Raw genomic sequence first — 11,369 nt, 5'->3', positions numbered from 1 at the left:
TTGCATAAATAATCCTAATCTAATAAATAATTTTTATCATATTTACATTACTCGTGATTTTTTTTTCTTTTTGCAGTTTTGAGTAAAATCATTTGTGTGTGATAAATAGTATATACTAAATTATAATTTATGTTTGCATACAATTTCATAATTGTGTATAAGCTGACATTTGGAATAATTTTAGATAACTTCATAAATTTATTTACATTTATGAAATGCTCTAGCCAACTTGTATGATGTACTAGAAATTTAATTTGTTCGATTTTCTACAATTACTTGTTTGGCAGTTTTCTAGAACAACATTGCAATTGTAATTTGCCATTTTAAATATTTGATTCTATGGTAATATTAGAATGAATAAGAATTACAAAATTATTCATAAATATATTTGTTTGAAGATTCAGGTTTAGTAACTTTATTAGCGGGGAAAAAAATTATTGCTGTACATATAAGAGTAAAATAAGAAATAAATTGAATTATTTTAAATTCTCTATAAATGATTGAATTTATAAAAACTTGATAATTTTCATATTATCTAAAAATACACAATTTTTAATTCAGTTTGATTTTAACTATAAATTTCAATAAAATCTTTTGTTTTTTATAAAGAAATTTTAATAACTAATAAAAAGTAAAAGTATTTTAAAAAGAATATGTGCAATACAACGAATACAAATATAATGATATGTTGTTAAATCTTCACTTTTGATTTATTTTTCATAAATATATACTTAAATATTTAAATAAAGAAGTCATTTTTCAGAATAATAAATATTTTATTTTAAGTTTTCAGGCTTTAAATTTCAGTACTTATATTATAGATTGGTTATTATTTGGATGAAGATAATGAATGGGCATTGAGTATTGATGAATTGAAAAATGCAATTTCTAAAGCAAGAGAAACTTGTGAACCACGAGCAATAGTAGTAATTAATCCAGGAAATCCAACGGGTAAGTAAAAAATACTTTTTGTATCTTGCCGTATTGATAATAAAAGATAATTGTGGTTTATTTAATTTGAAGTTTGCAATATTATATAATACATTACATCTTACTGTAAGATAAAAATAAAATACTGTATTAATTTATATATCAGGTAACCAAAAAAGTTCATGCACTTTTACAAAGTTACTAGTTTTAACCTTAATTATGTAGTATTCCTTGTAGATTGCATGTTATTGTTATTGCCATTCTAAATTTAAACTTTCACAACAATTTGTTAAAAAAATTGTAGCTGTGTAATTGTTTATAGTAAATGTGAAAAAAGATTGCAAAATGTCAGCTTCAAATACAGTTTTCTGAGCATGCTTACTTTATAAATTTAAACTTGAGACAAATGATGTATAAGCTCCAGAAAGATATGCATAGCATTCAGAGAAGGGTGGTTAGTGATTGTCTAGCCTAGAAATGGAATAGAAAATTTGCATCAGAGGATGTCTCTTTTGAAAATGCTCTCCATGAAGCATGTAAAACAGTCATTAATAACAATAAATTAAAAAATGCTATTGAGCCAAACTGGAGTCAAACATATAGACAGCTTGCATAAAGATTTGGTATGAATGACAAAACCATTTGTCTGCACTTGTATCAACTGAGAAAAGTGTACAAATTAAGCAAATGGATTCCAAATGAACTCTCAGCAAAAAACAAACCTATAGATTTTCAATTTATTTATCTCTTCTTTTTATCATAAGAGCAAGCTGCTTTTGGACAGACTACTGATGTGTGATAAAAAATGGATTATGTATCAGGTCAGTCCATAAGTTCATGCATATTTTTATCTACAAAAAAAAGCAGCAAAAAATTTTAATTAAATTTTATTTCAATCTATAATGTATTCACCATTATTTTGTACAATTTCTTGCCATCTTAATGGTAGCTTTTTAATCCCGTCTTCATAAAATGATTTCGGTTTTGAATCAAAATATTCAGAAATAGCCTTTTTTACATTGTTCTCATCCTCAAAAGTTTTCCCTTTTAAAAAATTCTGCAAACTGTGAAAAAGATGATAATCACTGGGAGCAATATCTGGCAAATATGGTGGATGAGGTAAAATTTCCCAGTTGTAGCTTTCAAGTTTCTGTACAGTTATTTTTGCAGCGTGTGGTCTGGCATTGTTATGCTGCAAGAGAACCTGCTTTCGGTTCACTAACAACAGTCGATTTTTTTTCAATTTTTCATTTAAACGCTCTAATTGCTCACAATACATTTGAGCTGTAATTGTTTGATTAGGTTCTAACAGCTCAAAGTGAATTACACCTGACATATCCCACCAAACAGACAAAAGAATTTTTTTTGGATGCAACCCACCTTTTGCAGTCGGTTTTGGCTGCTTGTCGCGATCCATCCATTGTCTTTTTCTCGTCACATTATTATAGAGGATCCATTTTTCGTCTCCAGTAACCAGCTTACCAAGAAAAGGTTCTAAAGCAATACGGGATAAAAGAGACGTGCAAATGTTTACATGTTGTTGTCGGTTAGCTATTGACAGTTCGTGTGGTATCCATTTTCCTAGCTTTGAAACTTTTCAGATTTGTTGTAGGTGTCTATGAACAGTTCCATGGGATGAATTTAAACGTTCCACAATTTCATCAACTGTTAAAGATGGTTCTGCTTCAACTAGTGCAGAGAGAGCATCATCAAAGTCAAACGGGTTTTCCAGTACGAGCCTTATCCTCCACACTAAAATCATTGTTTCTAAATCTTTCAAACCACTTCTGCACAATCCTTGCACTAATTACAATTTGATTATGTACAGTATTTATTTTTTTAGCTGCATTTGTAGCATTCTCACCACTTAAAAATGAAAAGTATAAAACATGTCTTTTATATTCGTGGGTTACTTCCATTTTAACGAAAATAAACAACTGAAATGTTTACAATTCTGAACAGTATTATATGAATGAGATCCAATTTAACACTTCAGTGTAAAAATTATCACATTAGACTGACATTTTTAACAGCAAAACAAGATTTTTCTCAAGGTCATAAAAATGGGCATGGACTTATGGACTGACCTGATACTAACACTAAGTGATCTTATTATCAGCTACCTTCCAGGAAATTTGGGCTTGCTGTGTCATAATCTGCACTTCAACAACAGATTTTGTTGTGTTTGATGGAATATAACAGGTATTGTTCATTATGAGCTCTTATCCTCAAACCAAACAATCACAGGGAAAGTTTACTCTTCTCAGCTGCAATGTGTGCATAAGAAGCTTTTCGTGCTGATTAATTGCAAAGGTATTGTTGTTTCTCACACTTCAAGAGTGACTCGGGAAAAGCTCCACAGCCATTCTTGGAAAATTCTACCCCACCCACTCTATTCACTAGACCTCTTATCATCTGATTTTCACCTTTTCTTGTCACTTGGCAATTATATTCAAAATGAATAGAAATTAGAAAAGGAGTTAAATGAGGATTTTACTTCTAAAAACAAACAATTTTATAAGATTGAAATTTATAAATTTGTTTCCGATTGGAAAAACTTATTGTGATGGTGTTTATTTTACAGAATAAAAATATTCTTGTTTATTTGTATGATGTTTTAATTGTCTTAACTAAAAAATTTGTGCAGTTTTTCTATCTGATTAAATATGTTAGTTTGCTAAATTCTTTTAAGAATATTTAAAATATCAATCACGATGATAAAATTATTTAATTTTTGGTCTTAGTCAAAAATTTAAATTAATTGGTAATAATTAAAATTTTTAAAACAGTATGAATGACATAAATTTATTACATGTAAAAGATGATAGCATTGTCTAAATACAGTAAGGCTCCATTTTTATGAACTAATTGGTTCCAGGAAAACTATCATTAATCAAATCATCTTATATCCTATAAACTCGGGTCATAAAATTGAGATTTTGCTCTTGAAATGAATTTTAACAACCAGCATATAATACTGAAAAATGATGATTAAAAAACATATTTAACGCCATTTATTTCATACAGTCATATCCTTAGGTACATGTAAAGCAACTGGTTGTAAAATGGGCATTTACTTTATATTTTTTAAATTTTGCTATTACTATTTTTATTACTACATTTTTTAATGTGTTATTCTAATTACAATAGAAGCACCACATACAAGTCATTTTGCATATTCATGATTTGGTATTTGTACCCATTTTTCATATTCACAAAGCTAAAATTTTCTTATCTGTGAAAGAAAGAATCAACAAATAGTAATGAGACAATTGGCTCACTCAGCTGCATCAACATGATAAGTCCTGTACTGGTAAATTTTGAAACTAAATTTTTCCCCTACAGAAATCCCTTCTGCATTCTGAAACAACAAACAAGATTTGACTATATTTAGACTGTTATACATGCAAAGTGTTGAATATGAGTATTTTAACTGTAATCATCCTGTATGATAAAACATATTTTTAATTTTCACAATGCCTTTATACTAATTAGTATCTACACTCATGTCAAGATTAAAGCAATACACACAAACATACGTAGAAGAAAATCAGAAATGAATGGTCCCTCAATGCAATGAATCAGTCAAATGCCTTCTCTGAAACATGTCTAATAAGCAACAGATGTACCACGAACACTTCCTAACTGTTAGTGGTCCTAGCAGATGAATGCTTGTCAGAAACAATTTTCTGACAAGCATTCATCCGTGACATAATGCATTTGGGTGCACTGCGATTGTGCCTTATTTGCATGATGGCACTTTGCTGATTTACATATGATGTACATTTCAGCTACTTATGTTTAATGGTTTTGATTTTTACACAGGTTTTATTTGTTACTTTAATTTTGGACAGCAGTATATAATGATATATTAACCTATTATGTTTTTTTATTTTAAACATCTTATAATAGGTTAATTTAAGTAATAAATATTTAGTTGCAGCATTAAACAACTTGATTAATTTTAGTAATTTCTGCAGTAATTATAAAAATTAATTTACTCACTCATCTTTTTCATAATAATAGGTTCAGTTTTAACAAGAGAGAATATTGAAAAAATTATAAATTTGCATATGAAGAAAAACTTTTCATTTTGGCCGATGAGGTAAGTAGTGATTTAAAATCAGTTTTAAACAATGTAAAAATATACATATATGTGGATATTAAAGTCAAGCTAGAATTGTTTTGCAAAAATAAAAACATTATTATATCAATTTATGTTTCCAAACTCCTCTTTTTCTGTAAGTTTGCTCCTTGTTTCTAAAGTGCTGATGAACAGCATTCTGAAATGTTGACTATCCAGGAACATGCAAAGGATATAAAACTATTTACCATCACAATTTATCAATGAAAAATTTCTTAAAATATAATGTATAGACAAGCACTTTCCTAGATCAAATAAAACATATTTTGTGATTATTACAAAATCTTGGAAAAATATCTAATTACTGTTGATTGTGGAGTTATGTTAATTTCATAGATAAGCAATTTTTTGTTCCTCATTACTATTATTCATTCAATTTTGCAGAATTTTCAGGTTCACTCAAACTCATACCCCAGTTTATGTATGAAGAATAAACAAAAGTTTATTTGCAATTCATGTACACTCTTTGAGTATGAACAGTCAACATTGTTATCCTGACATCTCTCCAGAAATAAAAACAATTTTACATTAGGTGCACAATATTATGTCAAATCATAACTTTAATTAAAGACATGACTAAGTTTTGACTCTTCTTCAATTTCAGCAACAATTTTCTATGCGTAAATTGAATGTTTGACCATTATTTCAACTTTTCCAAAGTTGACTGGATTGATTGAACCACCTACTTTCTGAAGTCAGCAAGCAAATGACAAAATCTCTATTCCTAAATGAACTCTTCTTCAAACTCTTTTACTTGGCCATATTTCAAAGTTCTATGATTTATTTTAAAAACATTCTACATTTTAAAAATCAAATATCACTTGCATACATTTGAATCTTGACAATATCAAGTGTCAGGAATTTGTATCATCAAAACTATCTGTTAATGAGACAATGATTTATGTCTACTGCTTGAAGGAACATTTTGATTATAATAATACACTCAAACCTGTTTTTGTGCGGTATACCAATTTTACTGAAATTCATATACCACACAAAAAAAATCGCACAAAAACAAGGTTTGAGTGTAGATTGATGTTTCATCACATATAATATAATGAAAGGACTAAGGATTTAAAAAAATTATACACTTTATTACAAATTAACTGACAGTGACTGAAACTTGTCTTTTTATTAGTCACGCTATAAATCCATCATGAACCTCATGCTTAGAACAATAAGTCTTATTAACTTTCATAAAACCTATGATGAACTCTTCCAAGAAAACCTGAAATGCATGTTGCTATCATTGATGTCAGAAATATGACAAAGTTAATAAAACATTTACTGTTCTGAGCCTAGGATATGTGAGTGGTTTATAGTTTGGTGAATAAGAGTTAGTAAAGCAACGAATTGTTTTTACACTTACCATTCAGACTTTTAGACGAAAATGTTCATGGGTTAGTACTATCTCCACAACAGTTAACATACTTAAAATCATTGCTTTATTTGCTAGTACGATTACATGTTCATGCTTAATATATCCTATAACTTAGGTGTAGTTATTTTAAGAATTGTGAATCTAATAAACATTTCTAATCTGTTTAAACATTCTCTACACATAATGATCAGCTTCTGTGGTTTTTTTTAATCAAAAAGTTTGCAATTTTCATTGGTCTGAACTTACAAAAATAATAATTCAACTTTCATGCAAACCACATACTCCTGATGATAATTACTTTTTAAAATTTTTTATAATTAATGTTTAAACTAGTTTAGCATGTTAAAATGTTAGTCCCTGCAAAATAATTAAGATAAATAAAATTATAGTTTCACACAAATTATAAAATCCTGAGTTCTTTATATATTTGATGAGACATATAATTTCGACTTATGCATATTTTTAATTGAAACTATTTATGATTAAATAATAATAATTATTATTATTAAATTAAATTATTATTAGATTAAATTATTTTTAACTAAAAGTTATGTAATTGAAATTATAGAAGTAAATTGCAACATCTATGAATAGTAATGTTATTTGACAAATGTCTTATCTTTTATTTATAATAAAATTGAAACTAATGTATACTGTATTTTATTCCTAGGTTTATCAAGATAATATATATAAAGATAAAATGCAGTTTCACTCTTTTAAGAAAGTTCTCACAGAAATGGGTTCCCCATACAAAGAATTAGAACTTGCTTCTTTTATGTCTGCATCTAAGTGCTATATGGGAGAGTAAGTTTATTTTATGAATTGCATAAATTAAAGACAAGGAGTTTTTAAAAAATTTTCATAACTATAGAATGGATAAAAATTATGTAAACGTCCCATTAAAAATAATGTGGCACTCTATTTGGATTCATTCACACAAGGAATAGAGCTACTAAATGTTTTATAAATTTTTATTGCTGTCAATTTCTTAAAAGATGCATTTTGGGCCAAGCCCCTCGTCAGTTTGACAGAATTTCCAGACCAGCATTTTAAACTGTTGAGGGGCTTGACCTGAAATGCATTTTTGAGAAACTGACAGCAATAAAAACTTCTAAAACAGTTAGTAGCTTTACTCCTTGTCTGATTGCATCTGAATAGAGTGTCACATTATTTGTGAATAAACCTCAACCTTAATAACAAGTATATATGGATTTTGATACTCATTGAAGGGTTCTTATTAAAAGTATATATTACCAGCTGAGATATAAAGCATGCTTCCCTGAGGGATCTTGTTTTGGGATTCACTGCACTTCAGCAATTTTCATGGGTGGTCAGGACTCAACCTGTCATCAGATGTCACGGCACGCCACTGGTATCCAGATATCTTAGACCAATTCTGCAAATCTAATTACTATCAATATGCAATCTAAGGAACTGGATCATCAAAATAATAGATACAATATATACATCTATTCACAATGTATTGATTTTGCTTTGTTAAACATACACACAAACACATTTTTTTTAGTATGTATATGTATATATAAACAAATACATATACAGTTCCTACTAAGTTTGGAAAATGAATTCATAAAAGAAAAGTTTTTGGCAGAAATGATTCAATTTAGTATCAGTCTTCAACATACACTCCTTCCTGATCTGGCATCTTGTGATTATCAGTTTTCTGGCCTTCTCAAGGAGTTAGCAGATCATCGCTTTGAAAGTCACAAGGTGTAAAGACAGTAGTTCAACTGTGGCTACATAAGCAGACAGACACATTCTATGAAGTGATATCTGAACACTTGAATACCACTCTTATAGAACTGTCTTAGAAACCAGGTGGAAAATAGACATCTAAAGCATAGTTCATACCCTATTTTTCAAATTCTGAAATAACAGCCATATTTCAAGAAAAACATAATTGGCAAAGAATTTTCAATTTCCCTTCATACATTATTTTATTTATTTGAAATTTTTTAATATGTTATTTCTTCTGGAATCTGTTCCAGTATACCTTCTGTCTCACTGAGGATGACTGTAGAAAGTTGATAAGTACACAAATACCTTTCAACTCTCTCCAATTATCGTCAAGATTCCAGACACCAGTTAGGATATAACAATTTTGTGTCCTAACTTGCAAGTAAATTATTTCTCTTTTCAAGTGGCTAAAGATGTTTAGAAACAGTTGAAATTTTAGGAAGATTTACTTTAAATACATGCATTATGTGAAATATGTGAATTACGTGGGCCGACGATAGGCATTAAATCCAATGTATTAGAATATAACTATATTTATCATACAGGATTATACATAAATGAAATATCTTAAACTATACAAGAATAACATGATTGGGTTCAACAATTATACAAAGGAGGATTTTTTATCCGAATCCATTAAATCTATCCTGACAAGAGCTATCAGTTTCAGAGAACCAAACTGTTTTCTCTTCACCACTAAAAGAAAGCTCCCCTTTTTACTTAATTTTTCTATCAAAATAATTTTCTTTTAAATATTATTTTAACAATTTTGTTAAAATAAATCCCTTAACTCCAGATTCTCACATTATAATAGAATCCACTAATTGAAATGTGTCCATATTTTAATAAAATTTGTCTGAGAAGAATAACTAATGAAATTATTATTTGGTTTGGTAATTGTGTAGAAAATTTTAATATTTAAATTATTTGAAAAACCATTATATCTATAATAAACTTTATTTCAGTTATAAATGATAGTTCTTAAAGATCTAGTAAACATTATCTATATTGTTTATGGAGTTTTCCATTATAATATAAAATTTATTATTAATGTTTTACTATTCTTCATTCTTCCCAAAATGTTTAATAACTAATGCATTGCTGCAGCATTCTCAGTTTATAAATGTATCTTGCAAATAGAAATCTTATGAATGTCAATCAAATGCTCTCTACAGAGAAGTCATGTTTAATGGCATTAGGAATGACATTTTCAGTTTAGAACTATGATAGTCAGAATTTATTTTATTATAAGCATTATATTGCAATTTTCTTGTATATAATCCTAAGAAGGAAAATTATATTAACTTTTATTGGGGTCACAAACCTACAACATAGATGTCCATAGTTCTTTTTCATGTGTTTTGCAGATAATTAGAATATCTTTAATTTTCGAGATTGTTTATAAAATAAAATTGCATATAAATATTTAATATTTGTGTTTAATGCCTTTGTTCATACATTATTCTCCATTAAATTTTCTGTTGTTATAAAATATGTAAGATTGGTTAAGGTATCAAATAGCAATAGTTTTAAATAATATATTAATGTATTTTAGCTTAATAACCTGTTAAACAACTAAAATTATAAAATATTACTTAAAATTAGATGTGGACTAAGAGGTGGGTACTGTGAAATAATAAATTTGGATCCTGATGTCAAAGCTATGTTACTTAAATTAATATCAGCTCGTCTGTGTTCCAGTGTTTTAGGACAGGTAATTTCATTTTGTTATACTTTAAATAATGCATAATTGTCCTCCCAAATATAATGTTACTTATTATGTTACAAAATTGTTTATTTAGGCAACTATGGATTGTGTAGTAAATCCTCCTCAGAAGGGAGAACCTTCCTATGAATTATTTATCAAGGTAATTAACTAAAACTGTTCTTATATTAATTAAAGATTTTGCACTTATATTATTAACAGAATTTGCATATAATAATTTCCTTTAGGGAAGTTAATTTTCAAGTTTCAAAGTTCATTAATTGAAATGAATGGCTGGATAAATTTATTTTTAGGCTGTTCTCACTATCTAATATTTTAGGCTATAATAATTGATTTTTTTTCTAGCATTATACATTTTGTATTCATTAAAATTTCTAAGAATGCCTGTCTCTTCTTTCATTTTCAGTAATAAATTATGTCATTGATAGCTCATATTTCCAAAAATTAATAATATACAATTTATAATTTAATAAAAATTTCCAAATCACTTAAATATCAAATTGTAGACATTTTAATATACAAAACTGTACAATTATTCTTTATCAAACAATAAATTTTAATTAGGCTGCAATTTATTGATTAAATCTTACATCATTGTTCTCATATATTTCAATATGCTTCTATCTTTTAAAACCTTTCATACACATCTCATATAAAATTGATTTCCATGTGTCACAACAAAATAATTTTACTGTGTCATTTTCGATGGCATGAAAAATATTTTAAGAAATCTTTTATTGCCATTGCTATTTAATGTGACCTACAGATTATTGTGTAGATACAATTTGATAATAGGTCACATTAAGAGTGATAGCAATATTGGTAATCCATTCCTGTTTCTCTCACTAGAAAATAGCTATTCAAAAAAATCATATAGATTTAGTATTAAATTAATACAGTGACTTATCGTTCTTCTCATATGTCATATAATCGAAGTGCTTAGTGGAAAAACGGCGTATCCTAAACACTACAGAATAGTTATTAACAGATCGATAGAAGATTTGGATTTGTACATCATCAAAGAAACTTTCACAGTTTAGTTGCATGCCCCACGGCTTACATTAATAAAATGTTGGTGAATTGAAACACAAATCCTTCTTTTTCTCAGAAATTTCCTAATGTTGGATATGCCACTTTTCCACCAAGCCCCTCAATTACTAATATGCATAGAAAATTTATTTTTAGCTGTAATACAAATCATATGAAAGAAATAAAAACTGAAACCTTTAATTAATTGTAGGAAAAAACTGCTATTCTGAATTCTTTAAAGGAAAGAGCAAAATTAGTAGCAAACACTTTTAATAGTATTGAAGGTATTAAATGCAATGAAGTTGCAGGAGCTATGTATGCATTTCCTCAACTTTTTTTGCCAGAGAAAGCAATTCAAAAAGCTAAGGTAATTATTTTATCTAATTAATTAAGTCAAAATA

At 27.9% G+C, this 11,369-nt stretch overlaps 1 pseudogene; it reads left to right on the top strand.

Annotated features, from left to right (window-relative positions):
* Window positions 1-821: 821 nt before the first annotated feature.
* On the top strand, window positions 822-11,356 carry LOC136972212 (alanine aminotransferase 2-like; annotated as a pseudogene).
* Window positions 11,357-11,369: the final 13 nt, after the last annotated feature.

This window comes from Centruroides vittatus, unplaced genomic scaffold, assembly GCF_030686945.1.
Source record: "Centruroides vittatus isolate TY-2023 unplaced genomic scaffold, ASM3068694v2 contig_2832, whole genome shotgun sequence".
Classification (NCBI taxonomy): domain Eukaryota; kingdom Metazoa; phylum Arthropoda; class Arachnida; order Scorpiones; family Buthidae; genus Centruroides; species Centruroides vittatus.
The sequence above is the reverse complement of the archived record's forward strand: the minus strand, read 5'-3'. Positions and strand labels throughout refer to the sequence as shown.